Here is a 14,398-nt window from a genome sequence, read left to right on the forward strand (position 1 = left end):
AGTAAATTATAGGGGGAAAAGATGAAGGGCTCTAAACCCCAACTCCATCAGGACCCAATATGTCTATGACCAGAAATCTTATTTTTATACTATCACTGAAAACAACAGAGGAAATCAGGCACTGTTTCTCTTATCTATGAGGGATTTCTTTTTTATTCCATTAATCAGCCTGTTCAAGGACAGAACACTCAGATCACCTTCTCATCCAGCTAATCAGTTTGTAAAAAAAAAAAAAAAAAAAGCTTCAAACAAGATTCACTGTATCTTGATTGCCCAATCTGCATTTTCTTCTCTCTCTTTTCTTTTATTAATCTTAGTTTCACTTTCTCATTCAAACCACTACTAACCTCTTTAAATATAAGTAAATAATCCCCAAGCAAAATGTGTAGCAGCATGTAAAATACCTTCCTAAATGTTTTCCAAATAAGTGTTTGGTTCTATCAAACACATAGTAGTATGGAACTTCAGTACATTTTTAATAAATTAATTGAAGTCACTCACTCCAACTAAACACAGTTAGCATATTTTATTTTATTTTAACATCCCTGAAGAAAGTCCGAATAGGAAATCTGTGCGAAGAAGATAAAAATTGCCTTAATAAATCTCTTTCCAATTTATTATTTAATTCAACAAGAGTTTATACTCTATTATAGTTCATGTTTGCTGCTAAGGCAATTAATATTGTAGTAATAGTTTTCTTTATAAAAGTATGAATTTGGAGTTTAAATATTTATTTTTCCATTGAAGCAACCCTGGGCAAAATATTTATCTCTCATCATTAGCCTAGTATTCTCATCTTAAAAAAAAAAATCAATGTAAATTATTACTTTATAAAGTTACTCTTAGGCAACATGAAACAAGCAATGCAAACTCTTTTAGACTTTGGTTGTGATTTATCCAGTCATGAGCAGAATGCTTTCAACTGTAAAATCAACCACATTGTAGGGACCAAGTATTGGCTCACACAGGTGCACATGCTACCATGAGTGAGGACCTGGGTTCAAGCAAAGTCACATTTGAGCCCCCAGACCCTATCTGCAGGGTGGAAGCTTCATGAGTGATGAAGCGTTGTAAATCTCAATCTGTTTCTGTCTCATTCTCCCCCTTTCCCTCTCCCCCTCTCTCTCCTTCCAGCACCTCTATAAAAAAAAAAGTTGGGGAGAGACCAACTGAGACCGCATGGAACAGAGGTGTCATGCAGGCACCAAGGCCCGGGCCTGGCAATAGTACTGTTGTCAATAACAACAAATCAACATTGCTTACATACACTGAGGTAAACAGTCAAGAGCACATGACAATAGATTAAGCTGCTAACTGGACCAAAGTAATGGAGAGATGCATACATTTCCCCCACCCCCAATATATGACTGAATCCTGGTATTACGTATACTCAAGATTTTAGCAGGCAGGTGATCATCCTGTTTTCCTGTCATCCTTTCTTTGTCTTAAGATACACCTATTAAGTTGCTTTGGTTACGATAACCACCACCCGCCAAAATGGAGTGGACTGTTACTGAGTTTTTTCCTGGGCTCCATATATGGGACCAATTTCAAATTTCTCCCAGGAAATTTGCATGGTTGGAAATTAATAGCTTATAATTTATGCATGTTACTAAATATGCTTTTGTAAACTAAAATAAGCCATAGCCCCCCAATATTTAATGTCCCAGACTGAAAAGAAATTAATTCATACGAAACAGAATATCCATATGAAACTAGCCTACATGGTCACACAAAAGTAGAGATGGAAGTCAACTGTGCCAATCTGCTATAGTACTAACTGCTCCAATATTCTGATTAATAGACTGAGCAAGTGATAAATGCATTTTTATCATTAGAAACTGGAGTGTTGAATTAGACTAAGGGACTATCTTTTACCACATTACTTAAAATTGGATCATTAAGCATGAGAGAGTTGTTTTATCAATAAAAGCTGGCGATAGTTTAGTACTACTAGTGCTGTTGAACATCTTTAACTGTATTTAATTATTTGAATGTTCCTTTAAAGACCAATTAAGAGATCAGTGTTCACCCAAGCAATTATTTCAAGTCTAGTAGGCAATACTATGGGGTAATAGTAACATAGTTATCAAGAATGTTTATGTATTAAAAATCTCTAGGAAAATAAAAAGGACTATGAAACAAATTTATAACAGATTTTACAGAACAAAATATTTGAAAAATGATAATTATTTTTAATAACTGGAATTCTGTAGGACAGAATAGCATAGAAAGAATTCTTCGTCAAAGTTGTTCTGAGACTTAAACAAAAACCTTTATTTGGAATAGCATTCTACAGTTAAATACTCACTAGTGAAGTTAAAATAAAAGTAACATTATTTTCCTTATATTTAGATACTTTCTCTATAATTATTGTTGTTGTTTTTTTGTTTCTGGGGGACGTGTGCATGAATAATTTTACTGCTGCCAGGACCAGATTCCCATTCATTGTATTTATCTTAAATACAATTTAATAAACAGCAGTGTGTAAAAGTTAGATCTACCCATCATACATAAAATAGAGCTTGTTAAGCAAATGTAATTTAAAATAAAAAGGAGTGTATAATACTCTAACTGGCCAGTGATGGGAATCTAAACTGGTCTTTGGGAACACCAGAGACTTCAAATTTGTTTATTATTGATAAAGTCTCAGAATATATTTTTATGAATAAGTATGCTATGTGTCAAGAAACCTGACATTGATTTTTCTTATTTATAGAAAATTTGCTTTGATACTACTGCTCTAGTTATTTCTTGATCTACTTGAAAGTTATCAAGTGACAAAAAAACAGAATTAAAAATCTAATGCTTTGCAGTTTAGGTGAATGGGGTAAACAATTAATTTTACTCATAGTTTTTTTTTTTTTCAAGAATGGGTGCTACTCTCTGCCCTAGCCCAACTCTAATGCCATCGTCTCAGACAATATTTTTATCCAACTCCATGTTAGCTATCAAACTCAAGCAAAAACTACCATTGTCCTGGGCCCCTAGGAACCATGCCTAAAATGGACTTCCTAGCTTCTTTCCACCCTAAAATCCCTAATCTCATCTGTTCTGTTCCTACTTTTTGATTCCTGTTCATTAATCTTTTTTCCTGCTTTATATCTTACCACCTTTCAGCCACCAAGTTGCAGGCCCTATCACAATTCTATTCTGGCTTCCCTGAGCAGGCAACCTCACCAATGTGTCCTGGAACCTCACCTCTCCAGGACCCTACCCAACTAGGGAAAGATAGAAACAGGTTAGGGGTATGGATCCACCTGCCAATGCCCATGTCCAACAGAGCAGTAATCACAGAAGCCATAACTCCTACCTTCTACACCCCAAAAATAATTTTGATCCATACTCCCAGTGGGGTAGGAATGATAGGGGAGATGATGACCAGGGGGGCTCTGAAGTCCAACTCCATGAGGACCTGGAGAGAAAAGAGAAAAAGGGAGGGACATTTGAATGTAGTAATAGGAGTATATGTGACTTGGAAAGGAAAAAGTTGGGACCTCAAAAAAGGGGGGAGCAAATATATACAAATATAGACAGATGGTTGTAAAAGTTATAGTTAATCTATGTTTACAACATTAGAACTGTGGTGGTTTACAATGGAGCGACTGGGGAGTCAGAACTCTGGTGGTAGGGACAGTATGCATTTGTGCCGTTACCTTGTAATTTTATATATTAATACTAAATCACTAATAATTTTTTTTAAAAGAAAGTTTAGCTGCTATTTTATGCTTAAATTTATTTACTTATCTGCATCCCATATATAAACAAAAATCATCCTTTAGATTTCAGTATCATGTTTCGCTTAGCATAGTTACCTTCAATTTCAAAGGACTTGAAAACGTTAGCTCCAAGGGATGTGATACCTGTATCCCTTCTTCTTCTAGCGTTTGCCCTTCTTCCGTAGCCAGTCAACAGCTTCAACCTGTATCCCTAAAGCTGCACTAATCACTAACGCTCAAGTATACGGACATTTCTGAAGTATACACTCTGGCCTTTCCTTAGTATAGATCTTTTTGGTTATGGTGTCAGGTAAGTCCATGATTTTGTCAACTTTCCCCCATATGAACAGGCAGTTGAATGGCATGACTTCTTATGTTGTTAACTCCTATGACTTTTAAAAAGGTTTTACCCAACCTACCACCAAATTTCTGTGAACCCTCAATGATAACCAGCACAGGTTTCACAAAGTAGACAAACTTAAAGACAGTTTGACTACTTTTTGTTGTTTTGGAAGTTCATATTTCAATTCTCTATATTCTACATCTTGAGCACAGCTATCCAGTAATTGTCTTTTTCTTTTTGGCTCCTTACTTATATCACTAAGTGTAATTACTTTAAGTTCCAGCCACTTTGTCTTGAAGAATACAATATCATCTTTAATAATCACATAGTAGAATTATATTGACTATATGTCCCATAAATTGCTTATATGGTCCCAAATTTATGGATATTTAGGCTTCTTCCACTCTAATTATTTTGAATAATGCAGCTATGAACATAGATGTGCCTCTGTCCATATGAATCAATGTTTATATATCTTTGGGTATATGCCTATGAGTAGTATAGCTGATTCATAAAGCCTTTCATATTTATTTATTTATTTTTTAAATTTTTTATTTAAGAAAGGATTAGTGAACAAAAGCATAAGGTAGGAGGGGTACAACTCCACACAATTCCCAACACCCAATCCCCATAACCCACCCCCTCCCATGATAGCCTTCCCATTCTCTAGCCCTCTGGGAGCATGGACCCAGGGTCGTTGAGGGTTGCAGAAGGTAGAAGGTCTGGCTTCTGTAATTGCTTCCTCGCTGAACATGGGCGTTGACTGGTCGGTCCATACCCCCAGTCTGCCTCTCTCTTTCCCTAGTAGGGTGTGTCTCTGGGGAAGCTGAGCTCCAGGACACATTGGTGGGGTCTTCAATCCAGGGAAGCCTAGCCAGCATCCTGGTGGCATCTGGAACCTGGTGATTGAAAAGAGAGTTAACATATGAAGCCAAACAATTTGTTGAGCAATCATGGATCCCAAGCTTGGAATAGTGGAGAGGAAGTGTTAGGGAGGTACTCACTGCAAACTCTAGTGTAATCCTGCTTTCAGGTATATATTTTGCAGTAGTTTATGGATACGTGTGCACATAAGCTCTCTCTCACAGAAACTGGTGTATGTCTAGGTTATGGGACTTTGTTAGAAAGTGAACTACCTGAGATGAAATTAGAGTGTACTATTAAAGGAAAGGTCTCACCCGAGTAATGAAGCTGAAGGGTTGTCATTCCACACGTGAAGTCTCTGGATACAGTCTGAGGTGAAGCATGTTGAGGTGGCAATCGTTGCTTTGGTTAGGTTGTGATCGGTGGATGCAATATTATTTGGTTTGGATTGGGAGATGCATACGGGAAAGTGGGCCCTATCCAAGGGTTCCAGGACTGGGGGGAGTAGGGGCTCTATAGTGAAGATGTGAGGTTCCTGCTGTCTTAGGGTTCAAAAAGACAATCAATAGTTAATATTATCATCACATTATTTGTTAATTGGGTTAACTTTGAAAAGTCCCTTTGTTATGGTTTGCTGTACAGTACCCAGTATCTTGTATATAGCTGTGCTATTGGAAGCTTCTAATCTACTTGGTCTAGGCTTTTGAGAGAGTCCGCATATCAAATACATAGCCTATATATTAAAAAGATTCAGTTTGTCTTTTGAGAAACTTTGAGACATACAATTGATTTCCCCCTCTCATATTAATTAACTACTGATTTATATGTCTACATTTTGCTAGAGTGTACATAAAAACAATTCCCAACACCAAAGGACTGTGACCCATCCCTCCCGCCCACTCCCACCCCCCACTGGCCCAGGAAGCTACATGTCTACCCCTCACCACTGGGTTTTTACTTTGGTGCCCTACTTACAATTTGATCAGGTCCTGCTTTTAGTTTCCCTTTCAGATCTTCTAAGTCAGCTTCTGTTGATGAGTGGGATCATCCCATACTCATCTTTATCTTTCTGACTTAGTTCACTTAACATAATTCCTTCTAGCTCTGTCCAAGATGGGTCAGAGAAGGTGGGTTCATTGTTCTTGATAGCTGCATAGTATTCCATTGTGTATATATACCACAGCATTCTCAGCCACTCATCTGTTGTTGGGCACCTGGGTTGCTTCCAGGTTTTAGCTATTATGAATTGTGCTGCTATGAACATAGGAGTACACACCTCTTTTTGGTTGGGTGTTATGGAGTCCTTGGGGTATAACCCCAGGAGAGGAATTATTGGGTCATATGGAAGGTCCATGTCTAGCCTTTTGAGAGTTTTCCAGACTGCTCTCCACAGAGGTTGTACCAATTTACATTCCCACCAGCAATGTAAAAGGGTTCCTCTGTCCCCACATCCTCTCCAGCATTTGTTGCTGCTGTCCTTTTTGATGTATGCCATTCTTACAGGAGTGAGGTGGTATCTTAGTGTTGTCTTAATTTGCATTTCTCTGACAATCAGTGACCTAGAGCAGTTTTTCATATGTTTGTTAGCCTTTTGAATCTCCTCTGTGGTGAATGTTTTGTTCATTTCCTCTGCCCATTTTTGGATGGGGTCATTTGCTTTTTTGTGGCTAAGTTTGCTGAGCTCTTTATATATTTTGGTGATTAGTTTCTTGTCTGATGTCTGGCATGTGAAGATCTCCCATTCTGTGAGGGGTCTCTCTGTTTGTTTAATAGTTTCTTTGGATGTGCAGAAGCTTTTCAATTTGATGTAGTCCCATTGGTTTGTTTCCACTTTGGTCTTCCTTGCAATTGGGTTTGATTCATCAAAGATGTCCTTGAGTTGTATGTGGGAAAGTGTTTTACCAATGTTTTCCTCTAAGTATTTTATTGTTTCTGGTCTGACATCCAAGTCTTTGATCCATTTGGAGTTGATTTTTGTTTCTGGTGAGATAAAGTGGTTCAATTTCATTCTTCTGCATGTTTCAACCCAGTTTTCCCAGCACCATTTATTGAAGAGAGCCTCCTTTTTCCATTTAATCCTTTGGGCCCCCTTATCAAAGATTAGATGCCCATAACTGTTGGGATTTACTTCTGGGCTTTCAATTCTGTTCCACTGGTCTGTGTGCCTATTTTTGTTTCAGTACCATGCTGTTTTGATGATGATGGCTTTATGATATAGTTTAAGGTCTGGGAGTGTGATGCCTCCATTTCTGTATTTTTTCCTTAAGATGGTTTTGGCAATTCTAGGTGTTTTCAGGTTCCAGACAAATGATTGTAGTGTTTGTTCTATTCTCTTAAAGAAGCCTGGTGGAACTTTGATTGGTATTGCATTAAATTTGTATATGGCTCTGGGGAGAATATTCATTTTGATGATATTTATTCTTCCAATCCATGAGCATGGGATATCTTTCCATTTCTTGGTATCAGTTTCTATCTCCTTGAGTAGCGACTCATAGTTTTCAGTATACAAGTCTTTCACTTCTTTGGTCAACTTTATTCCTAGGTATTTGATTGATTTTGCTGAAACAGTAAATGGGAGTGATTTCTGGATGTCTTCTTCTTCAGATTTAGTGTTTGCATAAAGAAATGCCACTGATTTTTGTACATTGATTTTGTAGCCTGATACCTTGCTATATTGCCTAACAACTTCCAGTAATTTTCTACTGGATTCTTTAGGTCTTTCTATGTATACTATCATATCATCTGCAAATAGTGAGAGCTTGACTTCTTCCCTTCCAATCTGTATCCCTTTGATTTCTTTCTCTTGCCTGATTGCTATGGCAAGAACTTCCAATACTATGTTGAATAGTAACGGTGACAGTGGACAGCCCTGTCTAGTCCCTGATCTGAGGGGGAATGCTTTCAGCTTCTCTCCATTGAGTATGATGTTGGCTGTAGGTTTGCTATATATAGACTCCACTATCTTGAGGAATTTCCCATCTATTCCCATTTTTTTGTAGAGTTTTGAGCATGAATGGGTGTTGGATTTTGTCAAAGGCTTTCTCTGCATCTATTGAGATAATCATGTGGTTTTTGGCTTTGCTTTTATTGATGTGATGAATGACATTGATTGATTTACGGATGTTGAACCAGCCTTGCATTCCTGGGATGAATCCCACTTGGTCATGATGAACAATCTTTTTGATGTGTTACTGTATCCGGTTGGCCAAGATCTTGTTTAATATTTTGGCATCTATGTTCATCAGAGATATGGTCTGTAGTTTTCCTTTTTTGTTCTGTCCCTATCAGCTTTTGGTATCAGGGTGATGTTGGCTTCATAAAAGGTGGAAGGGAGTATTCCTGTTTCTTCAATCTTATGGGATAGCTTAAGAAGTATGGGTATTAACTGTTTCCTGAAAGTTTTGTAGAATTCATTTGTGAAGCCATCTGGTCCAGGACTTTTGTTGTTGGGGAGATTCTTAATAACGGTTTCAATTTCTTTGTCTGTGATTGGTGCATTTAGATTTTGTATTTCTTTTTGGTTCAGTTTTGGAAGTGCATAGGTTTCTAGGAATTGTTCCATTTCTTCCAGATTCTCTAGCTTGGTGGCATATAGTTCTTTATAGAAGTTTCGCAGAATTCTCTGGATTTCTGTGGTGTCAGTTGTGATATCTCCTGCATCGTTTACAATTCTATTAATTTGAGTCTTCTCTCTTTTTTGTTTGGTGAGTCTGGCTAGGGGTTTGTCAATTTTGTTTAATCTTTCAAAGAACCAACATTTGGCTTCATTGATCTTTTGTATGGTTCTTTTATTTTCGATGTTGTTTATTTCTGCTCTAACTTTAGTGATTTCTGTCCTGGTTGCTTTAGGGTTCCATTGTTCCTCTTCCTCTAAGTCCTTGAGTTGTGTAGTAAGGTCATTCATTTGGGCTTCTTTTTGATGTTTAATATGTGATTGTATGGCTATAAGTTTCCCTCTCAGTACTGCTTTCGCTGTGTCCCAAATATTTTGATAGGTTATGTCTTCATTTTCATTAGTTTCCAGGAACATTTGAATTTCCTGTTTGAGTGAGTCTCTGACCCAGTGGTTCTTAAGGAGCATGTTGTTTAGTTTCCAAATTCTATGTCTTTTAATAATTTTCCGTTTGTTGTTAAAAGTTAGTTTTACTCCACTGTGGTCTGAGAAGATACTTGGGATGATTTCAATGCTCTTGAATTTATTTATGCTGTCTTTGTGGCCTAACATGTGGTCTATCCTTGAGTATGTGTTATGTGGATTTGAAAAGAAGGTGTATTCCAGTTTTTTGGGGTGGAGGAGTCTGAAAATGTCCAAGAGGTCTAGTCTGTCAATCTCTTCATTCAATTCTCTTGTATCTTTATTGGTTCTCTGCTTTGTTGATCTGTCTAAGTGTGAGAGTGGGGTATTGAAGTCTCCCACTATTATTGTATTACTACTGATGTATTTTTGAAATTCTTTCAGTAGATGCTTAATGTATTTAGATGGTCCCTCGTTGGGTGCATAGATGTTAATAATTGTTAAGTCTTCTTGGCTGATTGATCCTCTAATCATTATGTAATGTCCTTGCCTATCTTTTATTACTTTATTTAATTTAAAATCTATCGTGTCTGAGATGAGAATGGCTGTTCCTGTCCTTTTTTGTGGACCGTTAGCCTGTATGATAGTTTTCCATCCTTTCACTTTAAGTCTGTGTTTATCTTGTTGTGACAGATGGGATTCTTGCAAGTAGCATATGGTTGGGTTATGTTTTCTGATCCATCTCCCCACCCTGTGCCTTTTGATGGGTGTTTTAAGCCATTGACATTTATTGATATTATGGATTTAATGTATTGTAGTGCCATTGTTCTAAAAAACAATTTGTTTACTCTGATATATTACAAGTATTATAGTGATGGTCTTGTTTATAAGAGGTCTTTTAGTACCTCTTTCAGGGCCGGCTTGGTGATGGTTGCCTCCTTTAACTGTTGTTTGTCTAAGAAGGTTTTGATCCCTCCATCTAGCTTGAATGAAAGTCTAGCAGGATATATATTATCCTTGGTTGAAACCCTTTTTCATTCAGGGCTCGATAGATATCTTGCCACTCCCTTCTGGCTTTTAGAGTTTGAGTAGAGAAATCTGCAGAAAGTCTTATGGGTTTTCCCCTGTATGTGACTTTTTGTTTCTCTCTTGCAGCCTTTAGGATCCTTTCTTTATCCTTACTTCTTCTCATTGTGACTATGATGTGTCTTGGTGTTTTCAGGTCTGGGTTGATTCTGTTTGGTACTCTCTGGGCCTCTTGCACCTTGATATCCTTTCTGTTATTCAGGTCTGGGAAGTTTTCTTGTATTATTTCCTCTAGAATGTTTTCTTCCCCTTCCTCTCTTTCTTCCTCTGGCAGGCCAATTATACGAATGTTACTTCTTTTGAGCTCATCCCATATGTCTCTGTTGTTGTTTTCAGTGTCTCTCAATCTCTTTTTAAGCTCTTTCACCTCTTTCTTAGTTTTCTCTAACTCATCCTCTGTCTGACTAATTCTGTTTTCTGCTTCTGTTAGTCTGCTTTCCCTTGCCTCAGCTTCTTTCTTCATTACAGCTATTTCAGCTTTCAGTTCTCTAATTGTCTCAAGATAATCAGTATTTTCCTTGGGGGTCTCAACTGTTGTTTCCCTAATACTGCCCTTCCTTTCCTCCAATGTTGTTTTCATTTCTGTGATTAATAAGTTTATTATTGCTTGCATACTTTTCTTATCTATGGTTACTTCTGACTGATTTGTGGTTTCTTCTGGGCTCTTGTCTTCATTCATTGGGGTAGCAGTTTTATTTGTTTTTAATCTACCCATTTTTTTTATTTATGTGTTTCTCTCTTTTTTTTTTTATGCTCTGTTGTTCCTCAGTTGTTGTGTTTTGAGCACAAGTAACACTGTACTAAATACCTTTATGACAATTGCACTCACCAACCTCCGGAATTACAGTAGCAACTGAAGTAAGTATTGAAGGAGTTTAATCATTACCAGTTAGCCAAACAATTTCTCCAGTCCGTGAAAAAATAGTAACCAAATCCCAGTGAAGAAAGAGAAAAGAAATAGAGGATAGCAAGAATAGACAGTTATGCAAATCTACTATCCAGTGTATATTCTAGGGGTAACAAGAGTGTAAAGGGAACTAGAGCAGAGATACACACATAGAGAGTCCACTCTGGGTCAGATTTCTTCCCCAAAGTAATTCACAAATTCAGAAAGGCAAAGAAGAAAGAAGTGTATGACAAGACAAAAAAAAAAAAGAGATAGAGAGAGATGAGAGAGAAAAGGGAGAAGATAAGAAGAAGGGTTGTAATTAAAGAGCAGTGCGAGGAACTTCCCAAATGTGTATCAGTGAATTTAAAAAAAAAAAACAAAAAAAACCCTGTTTGGTGGTATGGGGTATCCTGCTAGTAGCTGGTCCCAGGCACTGCTTATGGGGGGTGGGGGCGGTGGGAAGGATGTATGCTTGAAAATTAAAAGGAAGAAAAAAGAATATTTTTTCCCCTATTCTAATTCTTAACCCAAATTAAGTTATAGACACCTCCTTGGTGTAACCGCTATGGCCCCTTATTGGCTGGCCTGCTAAAGGCAGAAAATCCTATTGTTTACACGAGATGTATCCAGAGCTCAAAGGCTAGCCGCTTCTCAGTCCGCCATCTTCCGGGAAACCCCCCCCTCCAGACTTTTTTAAAGGATTTCTCAAAAATGAAAACTAGCTCCAAGTCCTTTGATCCAATGAGAGCTATACTCAAGAAGTCTTTGGATCCGCTCTCAGGGTCACGGTGGACCCTGGAGACTCCCAAGAGGAAACCCCCGAGCTAAAGTGCTCTCTCCGGGTCCTCTGCCCACTGCATTCTGCAACCGGCGGAGGAGCCGCCTTCCTGGGCGGGCGGAGGACAATGCCCGGCGCACTTGCCTTGCCCGGCGCCCTGGGAATTCTGGAGCCCCGCTAGTCCGTGTCACTTTTACTCTAATTCTTAACCCAAATTAAATTGTAATCACTTTTGGTGTCACCCCTTATTGACTGGCCTGCTAAAGGCAGAAAATCCTACCGTTGCCGACGATGCGGTCAGAGCGCTCGCTGTCAGCGACTTCTCAGTCCGCCATCTTCCTCCCCCGACTCATATTTATTTATTTAGGGGCAATCTCTACTGCTTTCCAGAGGGGTTGCACTACCACCTAAAGTGCACCATACTTCCATTTTCTCCACACTCTCTCCAACATGTGTCATCTCTTGATTGGTGATGTGGGTCATTTTCACAGTTATTTTTTTATTTTTTATTTTAATTTTTTTATTTATAAAAAGGAAACATTGACTAAATCATAGTATAAGAGGGTTACAGCGCCACACAATTTCCACCATGAGAACTCTGTAACCCATCCCCTCCCCTGAGAGCTTTCTTATTCTTTCATCCTCTGAGAATATGAACCCAAGGTCATTGTGGGATGCAGAAGGTGGAAGCTCTGGTTTCTGTAATTGCTTCCCCACTGAACATGGGCATCGACAGGTTGATCCATACTCCCAGCCCGTCTCTGTCTTTCCCTAGTAGGGTGGAACTCTGGAGAAGCAGAGCTCCAGGACACATTGGTGGAATTGTCTGTCCAGGGAAGACTGGTTGGTATCATGCTAGCATCTGGAACCTGGTGGCTAAAAAGAGAGTTAACATACAAAGCCAAACAAATTGTCCAACAATCATGAACCTCAAGGCTGGAATAGTGCAGATGAAGAGTTGGAGGGCCCTTCATTTTGTAGATGGGCATATTTTAGTTATATTCCAAAGGGCCTGTGGCTATACCAGCTTTTCTTTTTTTCTTTTTTTTTCCCCTAAACCTGAAATCTGATATGCAAGTGGATCCAAGTTATTATGTGGGGAGATGATGTCATAGCTGAAAAAGGTAAAGAAAGCTGGATCAGGGAAGAGAGTAGCTCCCAAATATGGGAAAGATGTATAAGTATTGTTGACTGTAAACCCCATCAATTTGATGTCATCTGAGGCCCATAGTCAGCGTAGGAGCCTATGTGACCTCTGCATCCCTGTAAATCTGAGGTCACATTCTATGGTCATGAGTAGGGACATTCCAAGCTTCCCAATATCAACCCATCTTCCTTAAATGTAGCATAGAGTATGTTGTCCAGCCTCCCTTCAGAGGATGGAACATGCTCTACTGTTGTTGATCCAAGTTGAGGGCAAGGTCCTATGGGGGCTCACAAAGGGATCTGTTGTGTTGTTCCTGATAGAGATGACCAGTAACAATGGAGAGAGGGATTTATTCAAGGTCTAGGACCATCATGTCTGGTTGGGAATCTCAGGACTCCCCGAATAGAGCCCCAGCTGATGGAGTGGCCTGATAGTGATTAAAGAGTCACACAGTTCTGAGTTCGTATCTCATTGTGGTTGTAATCTTCCTTGACCAAATGATAAATGTTGCTTCTTTGATTTTATAGTGTTATGGTAAACTTATAGTTGTTGTTTATTATTTTTACAATAAACCCTTTTTCTAAAATAATGTATATTTACAGAAATTTTGTGAAGATATAGCTCACTTCCAGTTCATCTTATTTCAACATCTTACTTTAGCAGGGAAGATGCTTTATAATAAAGTAATAAATATTGATAAGTATCATTAAATAACGTTCACAATTCATTCCTATCTACTATGTTTATTTTAATGAGAGAGATACAGAGATACCAGGGCACTGGCTTACGGAGGTGCTGAGGATAGAAACTGGGATTGTAAGCCCTCAGACATGAAAGTGTTATATATATACTTTTTCCCTTTTGTTGCCCTTGTTTTATCATTGTTGTAGTTATTATTATTACTGTCATTGATGTCACTGTTGTTGGATAGGACAGAGAGAAATGAGAGAGGAGGGGAAGACAGAGAGGGGGAGAGAAAGATAAACACCTGCAGACCTGCTTCACTGTTTGTGAAGTGACCCACCCTGTAGGTGGGGAGGCAGGGACTCGAACCACAGTCCTTACACTGGTCCTTGCACTTTGTACCATGTACATTTACCCCACTGCACTACCACCTGGCCCCCAACTGTACCCCTCTAATCTTGTAAATATTTCCATTTTATAAATAAGTAAATGTTAAAAAAAGAGTTTTGAAGAACAATTATGCTGCTTCCTCAGTTCAATTTACTATGTTTTTACTTAATGTTATTATTCTGTGGCAGACTCTCATCTAGGACATCATATCAAAGTTATATATCCAAACTCTTCAAGCTACTTTTTGCTTAACAGGTTTTCTTGTTTTTTATTCCTTTATTTAAGGACATATGACAGGCATTTTGTAGAATATCCTTTATTTGGATTTTGACTGCTGTTTTTCACCATCCTTTGACTATGCCTCAGAAAGAAGATTTTAAATGTAACGTGCCATTTTTCTTATCCATTATATCAAAGTACATACCACCATAACATCAGGGCTGTAACAGTTTTCCTCTAGAAAGTAATTATTTAACTTTTTAG

General features: G+C 38.3%; 1 long non-coding RNA gene across 1 annotated transcript in view; it reads right to left on the bottom strand.

Annotated features, from left to right (window-relative positions):
- Positions 1-14,398, bottom strand: part of LOC132535288 (uncharacterized) — a 475,133-nt gene that overhangs the window by 359,952 nt on the left and 100,783 nt on the right. Inside the window, exon 3 of the long non-coding RNA XR_009547067.1 lies at positions 3,314-3,415. This is a non-coding gene — a long non-coding RNA (uncharacterized LOC132535288). The remainder of the gene's footprint in view (positions 1-3,313; positions 3,416-14,398) is intronic.

The sequence above is a fragment of the Erinaceus europaeus genome, chromosome 21, assembly GCF_950295315.1.
Source record: "Erinaceus europaeus chromosome 21, mEriEur2.1, whole genome shotgun sequence".
Classification (NCBI taxonomy): Eukaryota; Metazoa; Chordata; class Mammalia; order Eulipotyphla; family Erinaceidae; genus Erinaceus; species Erinaceus europaeus.